General features: G+C 36.5%; 1 protein-coding gene across 1 annotated transcript in view; it reads right to left on the bottom strand.

Moving 5' to 3' along the window:
• Window positions 1-6014: 6014 nt before the first annotated feature.
• Ppef1 (protein phosphatase with EF-hand domain 1) overlaps window positions 6015-11467 on the bottom strand; it is a 152838-nt gene continuing 147385 nt past the window's right edge. The window contains exon 21 of the transcript XR_002790360.2: window positions 6015-10045. The gene's annotated coding sequence lies outside the window, so the exon portion shown is untranslated. The remainder of the gene's footprint in view (window positions 10046-11467) is intronic.

Here is an 11467-nt window from a genome sequence, read left to right as displayed (position 1 = left end):
CATAATAAAATGATGGCAATCTTGAATGAACAATAGAAGAAAGAATTAGAATGCATGAAACAGATTCAAAGAAATATTCAGGAAAGTAAAAATTCCCTTGAAAGCTGGCAAAATTGCTTGAATGACAGTAAAGACAGACTCTCAGAACTTGAACACAGGATGAAAGCTAAGGATCACAAAAGAAAAGATCTCTTAAAAATAACAAAGAACCAGGAAGCAACAATGCAACAGCTGCAAGATGAGGCAAGGAAAAATGATATAAGATTAATAGGTGTCAAAAAAGCAGGCATCTACATGAATGACATAAAAAGACTACTTTCAGAAGTTATAGCAGAAAAATTTCCAACCTTGGGTGAAAAATCTGACATACAGGTACGTGAACCATATAGAACCCCAATTAGCCATTAGAAAATAAATCTATACCTAGACATATAATTATTAAGACCCCAGAAATTCAGCACAAGAACAAAATACTAAAAGCTGTCAGAGAAAAAAAGAAACCTATCACATATGACAGAAAACCCATCAGAATCATGGCAGACTTCTCAACACAAACCATCAAGTCAAGAAGAATGTGGAGTGAAGTATTTCAAATCCTGAAAGAAAACAACCTCCAATTCAGATTGATACAAAACTATCTTTCAAAATTGATGGAGAAATAAGATACTTCCATGGCAAAGATCAACTGAAGAGATTCATGACCACCAAACCAACACTACAAAGAGTTCTATAAAAGATAAAGATGACCACAGTTCCAAGAACAACAACATAAAGAAACCACCAAGCAGGGCAAGCTCTTAAACAGAAAGAAACAGTAGAGAACCAACAACAGGAAGATAATATGACAAAGATAAATCAATACAAATCAGTTATAACCATCAATGTAAGTGGTCCCAATTCACCAATCAAACAGACTAGCAGAGTGGATTAAGAAACAAAATCCAGCAATATGCTATGCACAGAAACACATTTATCTCTAAAGGAAACTCATAGACTTAAAGTCAAAGATTGGAAAACAATACTGTACGTGACAGAAATCCAGAAAAAAGCAGGGGTAGCTTTTCTATTTGCAGATAATGTGAACTTGAAACCAAGAATGATCAAAAGAGATAAAGAAGGTCACTATATACTTGTCAGGGGAAAACTTCAAGAGCAAGAGATAACAATCATATATATCCATGCACCAAATATGGAAGCATCCAACTATACTAGACAAATATTAATGGGTATAAAACACAATTACAATGGGAGAACTCAACACTCCATTGCCAAAAAGAGCTTGATCGACTACATAAAAAATCAACAAAGAAATAACAGAATTGAACCAAACTTGTGAAAAATGGACATAGTAGAGATGTACAGAGTGCTACACCCAACATCAGAATATACACTATTCTCAGCTGTACATGGGTCATTCTCTAAAATAGACCATATACTAGCCCATAGAACATACTTAAGTAAATACAAAGGCATTGAAATTATCCCGTTTGTATTATCTGACCATAGTGCAATAAAATTGAAAATTAATGACAAAAGAAACCACAAACACATGGAAATTAAATAACACTCTTCTAAACAACAATGAGTCACAGATGAAATTACACAATCAAATGAAAATGCAAATACAATTTACCAGAACCTGTGGGACACAATGAAAGCAGTTCTCAGAGGAAAATTTATACTGATGAATTCCCACATCAGGAAAATGGAATGAACACAAGTAAACAACCTAATGTTGCACCTCAAACTTATCAAAAAAGAAGAGCAAGTCAAGCCCAAAGCCCAAAGAAGGAGGAAATAGAAAGATCAGAGCAGAAATGAATGCAATTGAGACAGCAAAAACAATACAAAGAATTCAGTGAATCAATTAATGAATCAAAGAGTTGGTTATTTGAAAGAATAAAGAAAATTGATAACCCTCTAGCCAACCTTATCAAAAAGAGTAAAGAAAAAACTCAAATCCACGCAGTAAGAAATGAAAAAGATGAAAACACTACACCCTTTTCATTCCTGTGGAAATTCAGAAGATCTTCAATAACTATTTTGAAAATCTATGCTCTCATAGGTTGGAAAACAAAAGAAAAGGACAGATTCCTAGAAACATATAAACTATCAAAACTTTATCAAGAAGATATAAAATCCTGAATAACCCAATATCAGTTATTAAATTTGAAAATATAATTAAAATCTTACCAACCAAAAATATGACCAGGTCCTGATGGATTCACAGCTGACTTCTACAAGAAATTTAGAAAAGATTTAACACTTCAAACACTTCAATAAAATTGAAAGGGAGCTATTTCCTGGAGCAAGTACTACCCTGATACCAAACCAGAAAAAGACCCAACCAAAAAAGGGAAATTATAGGCCAACCTCCCTAATGATCATAGATGCAAAATTCCTCAACAAAATACTAGCAACAGTATGCAGCAAATAATCAAGAAGATTAGTCAGGTGTGGTGGTGCACACCTGTAATTCTAGCGCTTGGGAGGCTGAGGCAGGAGGATCGTTGCAAGTTCAAGACCAGCCTGGGCTACAAAGTGAGCTCAAGTCCAGCTTGAATAGCATAGTGAGACCCTGTATCAAAAACAAAAAAAAGGAATAAAAGAAGATTGTACACCATGATGACTGTTATGGTTTGTGTCAGATGTTTCCCCTAAAGCCTCATGCAGTCATGGAGGCAGCTGAATCTAACATTGGTGGTTGGCTCATTGTCTGCTCTGGGAATGGTAGTGTGAGTGCTGCACCTGACGAGGGGTGGGTAGCCAGCATACAATATAAGGGAGGGAAGGAGGTGTGCTTTTCTCTTTTGTTCACCCTGTTCACTCTTGTTGCTTATGGCCACCATGAACGGCTGCCCCTTTAACCATGCCACTCTTCCTTGGAGCCAGCTGAGTATGGACTGAAACCTCTGAAAACTGTAAGCTAGATAAACCTTTTCTTCCTTCATTTTGGGCATCAGGTATTTTGTCTCAACAATAAGAGAAAAGTAACCAAGACAACGACTAAGTGGGATTCATCCCAGAAATGTAAAGATGGTTCAGCATACACAAACCAATAAACATAATACACCACATTAACAGAGCCAAAGACAAAAATCATATGATCATCTCAATAGATGCAGAAAAAGCTTTTTATAAAATCCAACACTCATTCATGATAAAAACCCTAGAGAAAATTGGAATAAATATTCTTTACTTCAATCTGATAAAGGCCATATGTGAAAAACCAACAATCAACATCTTATTAAATGGACAAAACCTGAAAGCTTTCAACACCAAACCATGAACAAGCCAACAATGTGCACTGTCACCACTCCTATTCGATATAGTACTGGAGACATTAGCCAGAGCAATTAGACAAGAGAGAGAAATAAAAGAAATAAGGATAGGAAAGGAAGACATTAAAGTATTAATATTTGTATCTCACATGACACTCTACATGGAAGACACCAAAAACTTCACTAACAGACTTCTAGACTTAATAAGCAAATTCAGCTGCATAGCTGGATACATAATCAACACTCAAAAGTTAATAGCATTCCTGTACCCAAACAACAAACTCACTGAGAGAGAAATTAGGGAAACCACACTCTTCACAATAACATCCAATAAATGAAATACTTAAGAATCAATCTAATAAAGGAAGTAAAAGATTTATACATTGAAAATTACAGTATTCTGAAAAAAAAGAAATTGAAGAGGAATTCAGAAAATAGATAGATATCCCTTGCTCATGGATAGAAAGAACAACATTGTGAAAATGGCCATATTCTCAAAGCTGTTGTACAGATTTAATGTAGTTCCAATCAAAATACCATTAGCATACCTCAAAAATCTTTGAAAAACATTCCAAAAATTCATCTGGAACCAGAAGAGACCTAGAATAGCAAAGGCAATCCTGGGAAACAAAGACAAGGCAGGAGGCATCACAATCCCTGACCTGAAATTATACTACAAAGCTTCTATAATAAAATCACCATGGTACTGGAAAATAAATAGACCTGAGGATCAATGGAACAGAATAGAAGATACATACACAACTGCAAAGACAGTCAGTCACCTTATCTTTTATAAAGGGGCCAAAAAATATTCATTGTTAGAAAGATAGCCTCTTTAATGATGCTGGAAAAATTGGCTTTCCATATGTTGAAGACTTAAGCTTGACCCATGCCTATTACCATGCACTAAAATCAAAATAGATCAAAGTCTAAGTATTAAAGACAAAAACCCTAAATCTCCTGGAAGACAAAAAAGGAAGATGTGTTGAGGACAGGGGCAGACAGAGTTCATGAACAAAAACTAGACTGCATGGGAAGTACCTCAAAGAATCAACAAATGGAATCTCATCGTATTAAAAAGTTTTTGCACATCCAAAGAAATCACCGACAGAGTGAAAAGAAAATACATGGATTGGGAAAAGCTTTTCCCAACTGTCATCTGAGAAAGGACTTCTATCTAAAACATATAAAGAAATGAAAAAAGAATCAGGTCCCCGAATTTAATGACCCATTCCAAAAATGGGCATCTGAAATGAATACACAATCCTCAGATGAAGAAATACAAATGGGCAAATAAATATATGAAAAACTGTTCAGCATCACTGGTCATTTGAGAAATGCAAAGTAAAGCAACACTGAGATACAATCTCACTCCTGAAAGAATGGCTAACTTCAAGGAACCAATGAATAACAAATGCTGGAGTGACTTCTACATTGTTGGTGGGAATGTAGATTGGCAAAACCACTGTGGAAATCAGTGTGGAGATTCCTCAAAAACTAGGATTAGAGGTTCCATTTGAGTCAGATATCCCCATTCTGAGTATTTTCTCAGAAGAACTGAAAGCATCATACCACAGTGATATATGTGCACCCATATTTATATATACACAATTTATAACAACCAAGCTTATAAACAACCTAATGCCCATCAACTGAGGAATGGTTAAAAAATGCGATATTTTTATACAATGGAGTACTACTTAGCTATTAAGAAGGATGAACTATATATTTTTATAAGTAAATGTATGCAACTAGACACCATACTCATAGGTGAAATAAATGACTGACATGTGTAAACACTGTCTCACTAGTGTAACAAATTGAAAGAAAATTAGATCCAAAAGTTACAATCGATATAGTGAAAGGAAAGCTACAATAGATATAGTGAAAGGGAAAGAAATTGCTCAAAGGAAAATCATACTGTTTGATCAATTTTGCATGCCTGCTTTTGGAAACCTGAGCAACTATTTTGAAGATAACAATATGCAATATAACAACCATTGTTAACTTCCTACCATCTTGTTTTGAAATCCTGTATCACTATTGTTTTTTGTTGTCATTTCACTTTTGTTATTTTTTGTTTGTTTGCTTGACTGCTTTTTTATTTTTCTGTGCTTTTTTTCTTTAAAATAAAAAGAGAGGGAAACAGAAAGAAATAAACCCTTCTCCAGGGTTCTTTTAGGGACCCATCACATACACACCACAGCACACACACACATAACCAGGAATTCCAATAAGAAAAGAAAGATCCTTGCCTTATGGGAAGTGTCCAGCTTTATGTGGCTCCATGGGCCTGGCACAGGCCCTGTGGGTAGTCTTGCTTCTCTCTCTGTCTCTGTCTCTTGCTTTCTCTCTCTCTCTCTCTCTCTCCATGATAAAGCACAAAAACACATGTAACATAAGTTGACCATTTTAACATGTGTTAAGTATATTACAGTATTGTACCACAGCTCCCCAGAACTTTGTTATCCTCCCCAACTGAATCCCTGCACCCATTAAACACCAACTCCTTCCTCCATTCCCTCAGACTCACGCTACCACTACTGATTTATATTCTTAGGAATCTGACTACTCAAGATAGTTCATGAAAGTACAATCAGACAGTATTTTTTTTTAAAAAACAGAACGAAATTTGTAAGATAGAATCAGAGCAGTGTTTATTCATTAATTATTTCCCAACACTGAGGCAAGGCACTGTGGAGTAGTCCACCTAATCTCTCATAAATTTTGAGATTTTCGATATTCATTAGTGGGACAAGGTTTTACTCCAGGCCCTAAAGGAGCACTGAATGGTTTCCTCCCCCGGCCTCAGGGAGTTTACTTGTGCGCACATAGGGCTCATTGCTCTGTTGAATACCTGAAGAGGAATCCTCTCCAGGTCTCCAGATTTCTCTGTTGCACAGAGAAAACTCTCCAGAGTCTAGCTGCTTGGTCTCCCAAATTAGGAATTCTTCTGGGCTTCGCCTGAGTTTTTTTCACCCTACTGTGCCTCAGCCTGTGAACCCTCATAAGGCAGTAATCAGGGGCAATGTGAGGCTCACTTGCTTTGTTTGTCATCTCTCTAGGTAACTGTCCTTTAATGCCTGATGTCCGCTGTTTAGAAAACTACTGTTGCATATATTTTGTCTTTTTCTTTTCGTTGTTTAAATTGTTTCAGGCAGGAGGATAAATCTGGTCCTTGTTACTCCATCTTGGCTAGAAGTTGCCTTTTGATTTTAATTTACTTTGTAAAGCTTTTGCCAGCTGGATAATAAAGATGAAAAATACTTTCATTTTCTAACTCAGCCAGCACTGGGCCCTTTATCGTCCTCCTAAATTCTACTTGTAAGCTAAGTTTTGGTTTCATCTCATCTCTGTTGTATGCTACAAAACCAGGGCCACAGCTATCACTTTCAACTTTTTTGCCTGAGACCACCTTATCTACCATCTTCCATGCTACCATAGACTACTGTTTTGGAAATTGTTTCAAAACCACATAATCTTCTTGTAGCCAAGTATAACGGTTTCTAGCTAATTTTTCAGCCTCTGCTGTTTCTAAACTGCTTTTACAACCTCTGCCCTCATGCCTTGTCCCAAAGTCAATGACTCACATTTCAGTCTTTTTAGGACAACACTCCACTTGTATATGTCAATTATCTTATCATGTAGGTTCAGACACATCAGAAACTGCCCTAAAATTTTATGCTGTATTTTAAAACATTTATTTAGACAATTTTGCACGGCAGCATTTGGGGCAAGGTACAGCTGTGCCATTTTTGTAGCTTGGATTGTGCTCAGGTGAACACAGCTGAACCTACTCATGGAGCTTCGGTTAGTTGATAGGTGTACTGGCTCTGGTTACTTTATAGTAAATTCTCTATGGCTCTTCCTCCAGAGCTCTGAGTTTGTTTAGTTAGAGGTTCTTTTAATCCATCAAAACCAGTTTTTCCCCCCACTGGATCTGTTAATATTGAAAGTAATAATTCTCATGCTTGGATTTAATTCTCTTTGTTCATTTTCCCTTTTACAGTCTTGACTTCTGTAAAAAGTTGTCTTTCCATTCCCACATACATTGGAAATTATATAATTTTACTGTTTTTAAATCAGTTTCCTTGGGGAGTATAATATGCGTTCTTAATTTGTCATAATCTAACAGTAATTGTTGCTTTTATTCTGCTGCTAGACAATGCAAAGATTTTAGAACACTTTAACTCCACTTACTCCCTCTTCAATTTACGCACCATTGTTATTATTTAATTTTTGTATAATTCTTATAGCAGGTTATTATTTATTTAGGTCTTACCCACGTTTACCATCTCAACACTGTTCATTGTTTCCGGCACCTCTGATCTTCCATATAGAGTCAGATTAGCATACTCAGACATAGGTGGTGGCAGAGCTATCTGTGATAGGTGGCCACTAAAGAACTGAGCAGTTCCCATATTCCACTCATCCCTAAGTAGCTCTGGATCCAGGGGACATGCATTAACCCACTTGGGCCCTCCTGGAAGTCCAGAAACTATTTTTTTTTTCTCCAATAAACACCCTCTTCATTTAAAAGAGAGAGGAAGAGAGGGAAAGAGAGAGAAAGGTATGACAAGGATCAGTAGTGACTTCAAGATGATGACTTCAGGGAGGCCATTACAGGATCTTCAGGAAAGGGGAAAGTGCAGTTTCCTCAGGCAGAGAGTTAAAAGGGATGCTTCTAATCGAAAAGAAGATGTGAGTCAGAATCTGCCCATAAATTCTCATTTGAATTTTCTAGCTGCCTTTCATCCCCAATCAATGATCTCTCACTTGACAAAAAAGGATCTTATTTTTTTTCTTTGCTACCATAATAGAAAACCATAGATTGAGTAATTAATAAACAATAGGTATATATTTGGCTCACAGTTCTGGAGGCCAGAAACACTGGCATCTGGTAAGGGCCTTTGTGCTGCTTCAAAACATGGTAGAAAGGGGACAGAGGGGAAAATCAGGCCAATCCTGTCATCACGTTCCCTTGGTAACAGCATTAACCCATTCATGGAGGCAAAGCCATTATGATCTAATTACGCCTTACCTCTGTTACAATGTCAAACTTCAATATGGTTTTTGGAGGGCAGAAACTCTATGAGGTTGGGAATTTGTGCTGTCAAGCATTCCCAGGATTAGACTTTGGGTTTGGCTTTTGGAAATCCCAACCTGGTGGCTATCAGAGATAAGGGTTCCTTTCAGGGTAGTCTAGAAATTTTCAGGTGTCTGTAAAGGTCTTGAGGTGAGAATTTAAAGTTCTTTGCTGACCATTTTGCTTCTCCAGGTTCTTCAGCAACCTACCAACCCTAATATACTTATTTTGACTAAAATGTTCTAAAGTAGAAAATACTATATTTGGTTTCCCAGAGTCCTGCATTCTAGGGATACTTCATTAAAGGTGACAATTTGAGTAACTGCTTTGCTACTTCATCCCATGGACTGAAAGCATCCTCTTTCTCACTGAAAGGAAGGTTATTAGTGGCTTTAAATCGTATCAGATTAGAAAAGTAACTCCAGAAAACTCAGGACGAATTCAGAGCACTCATTCTTAACGATTTTGTTGTTCTGGAACCAACTCAGTACCAAATTCCATATCAGTCAGGGTTCAGCGAGAGGCAGAACCAGTAGGAAATACATACAGTCATATACCCCATAACTACATTTCTGGAGTGCTTGTACAATGGTGGTCCTATCAGATTATACTGACTCATGACATTTGTGTAAAAACAATCTATGATGTTCACACAATGATGAAATTACCTACTGATGCAGTTATCAGAATGCAACTGTGATCATCGTGATATGTCAATTTGACTTGAGTAAGAACTGCTTAGCAGATTAGTAAAGCTCTGGGTGTCTTTGTAGATGCCTGACATGTAGGTCACAAAATGGGGAGGGATAACCCAGCCCAGATATGGGCAACACCAACGAATAAGCTTGGAGCCAGGATAGAATAAAAAGTGATAGAAGAAATCTTCCCTTTTCTTCTTTGGAGGGGCCCTGGCCTGCTCTATTGCTTTTGAATATTCATCTCCAGTTCCTCCAGCCTTCCACTGCAGACTCTTCTGCTTTTCAACCCAGACCTTTCAGCTTTCTGGCACAGACTTGACTTGCACCAGACTTTGCAGTGAGCTCCAGGCCTTCAACCTTCAGCTGTATCCCCTTGCTCTCCAGTGCGCAGATGGTCATTTGCATTTTTCTACCCATGATCCTGCAGGCAGCTGTTGTAAGCCCACAAATTAAATCCTTTTAATGATACTTATGTATGATATATAAATTTGTTCCTCTAGTGAACCATGAGACAGTTGCCCTGATTTTAACTGATGTGTGGCTGTATATATGTATGTATATACTGATTCTATATTTGTGTATACTGATTCTGTGTATGTGTAAGCTGAATGTATATATATTCTATATTTGTGTATACTGATATATACTGATTCAATGGCATTAAACAGCTCAGAAATCAAAGAGTCTGGCAGAGGATCCAAGGGAAGACAGAGGAATCACAGGCCTACCTGCTGCTTCATGCCAATAAGGTGAGTCAGTAGACTGGCAGTAGCACATGTGTGCTTCCTTCTTGCCTTCCAGTCTCTCAAGAATTTCCTGTGGCCGATCCTTCCCAGGAACATGCAAGAAAGGAAATGCTGGGACGCGAAGTTCATACCTGGCCAAAGTACCCATTATAAGGCTGTCGCATTCTCCAGGTGATTATGTCCCTTCAAATCATCCTTTTGTTCATGAATTAGCTTCAATAAATTTGGTTTTCCCTAAGGAAAGAGTTCATTCGCCTAGTTTTAAAAATTAGTGGCATCTTGTGGCACTCCATAAATATATGCAATTTTTATGTTTTATATAAGTTAAAATTTTAATTTAAATGATTAAAAATAAACTTATTAGCAAAGAAGTTATTTACAGAATTCTTGTGAACTTTTTAATCAGTATTTTCTGGTATATCTATAGTTATATACCTTTTGTACTTACTAATGTGGTTATATTTTATATTGGTTTTTAGCTTAATAGCATTGATAGCATGCTATTAATAGTATTAATTCATCTTATGGACTACATTTGCATTATGATCAAAGAATGTACAATTTTGTTACTGATTATTTGTATTAGAGACTTGTAGTGAGTTTTTATAAATATGGATTCTCTAAAATTGATTGCAGAGTTGTTTGTGATTATATTTATCACAAGCACACATCTATATACAAATAGTGTATAATACACACCATCAGGTGAACTAATTGGGCTGTTCTGTCTTCTATACACGAACTTCTTACTCCCTAATCAGTTACTGACAGTGTTTTATTCAATATCTCCTTTTAGTAACTTAGTCTAGTGGTTGCATCAATTTTTGCATTAAAAATGTAAAGCTTTGTCATCAAATGTGTTTACAACTTTTGTGTCTTCCTGGTAAGTTATCCTTTTCACATTCAATAATGATCTTTTGGAGCTGGAGATTAGCTTGGTGGTAAGGCATATTCACCTAAGGCGCACACAACCCAGGGATCCAATCTCCAGCACAATAAGGGCTGGGGACTGGGGGAAATATAGCAAAGTACAGTAACGATTGTGTGTGCAGGTATGTGTGTGTGTGCATGTTTTACAGTACTGGAGATTGAACAGAGTGCTGAGCTATACTCTCTCCTGCCTTGTTTTTCATTTTATTTTGAGACAATGTCTCATTAAGTCACTAAGTTGCTCAGGCTAGATCTTCCTGCCTCAGCTTCCCAAGTGTTGGGATTAAAGATGTGCATCACTGCATCAGGTGATTAATGACCTTTTTGACTCCTAATGACATACTTGCCTTAAAATCTGTCCTGCCTTTGTTAATATTGCTATGGTTTTCATTGTACTCTTCCCCACCACCCCAAGGTTTCTTTTAATTTTCTGTAAGTTCAATTATACTCTTAAAAAACATATTTGTTCTATTTTAGCCATTATGTCTGGTATGTTTAGCAGGGGGCTTGTATGTTTGTTTCTAGTTCTTAATGTTCTAAAGTTTTTAAAAATGAAACCTATACTTTAAACAGAATTCTGTTTGATATTAAATCAGAATAACAAATAATTATCCAATATTTATATAATCAAGGCCTCTTATAAATGATGTTAAATTATATTAATTATAGGACTCTAAATATATTGACTTTGATCTCTAACAGACATTTAAAAAATAATTTTCTTCC

The sequence above is a fragment of the Cavia porcellus genome, unplaced genomic scaffold (genome assembly GCF_034190915.1).
Source record: "Cavia porcellus strain 051 isolate PalLab524CR breed Dunkin Hartley unplaced genomic scaffold, mCavPor4.1 scaffold_33, whole genome shotgun sequence".
NCBI classification, from domain to species: Eukaryota; Metazoa; Chordata; class Mammalia; order Rodentia; family Caviidae; genus Cavia; species Cavia porcellus.
The sequence above is the reverse complement of the archived record's forward strand: the minus strand, read 5'-3'. Positions and strand labels throughout refer to the sequence as shown.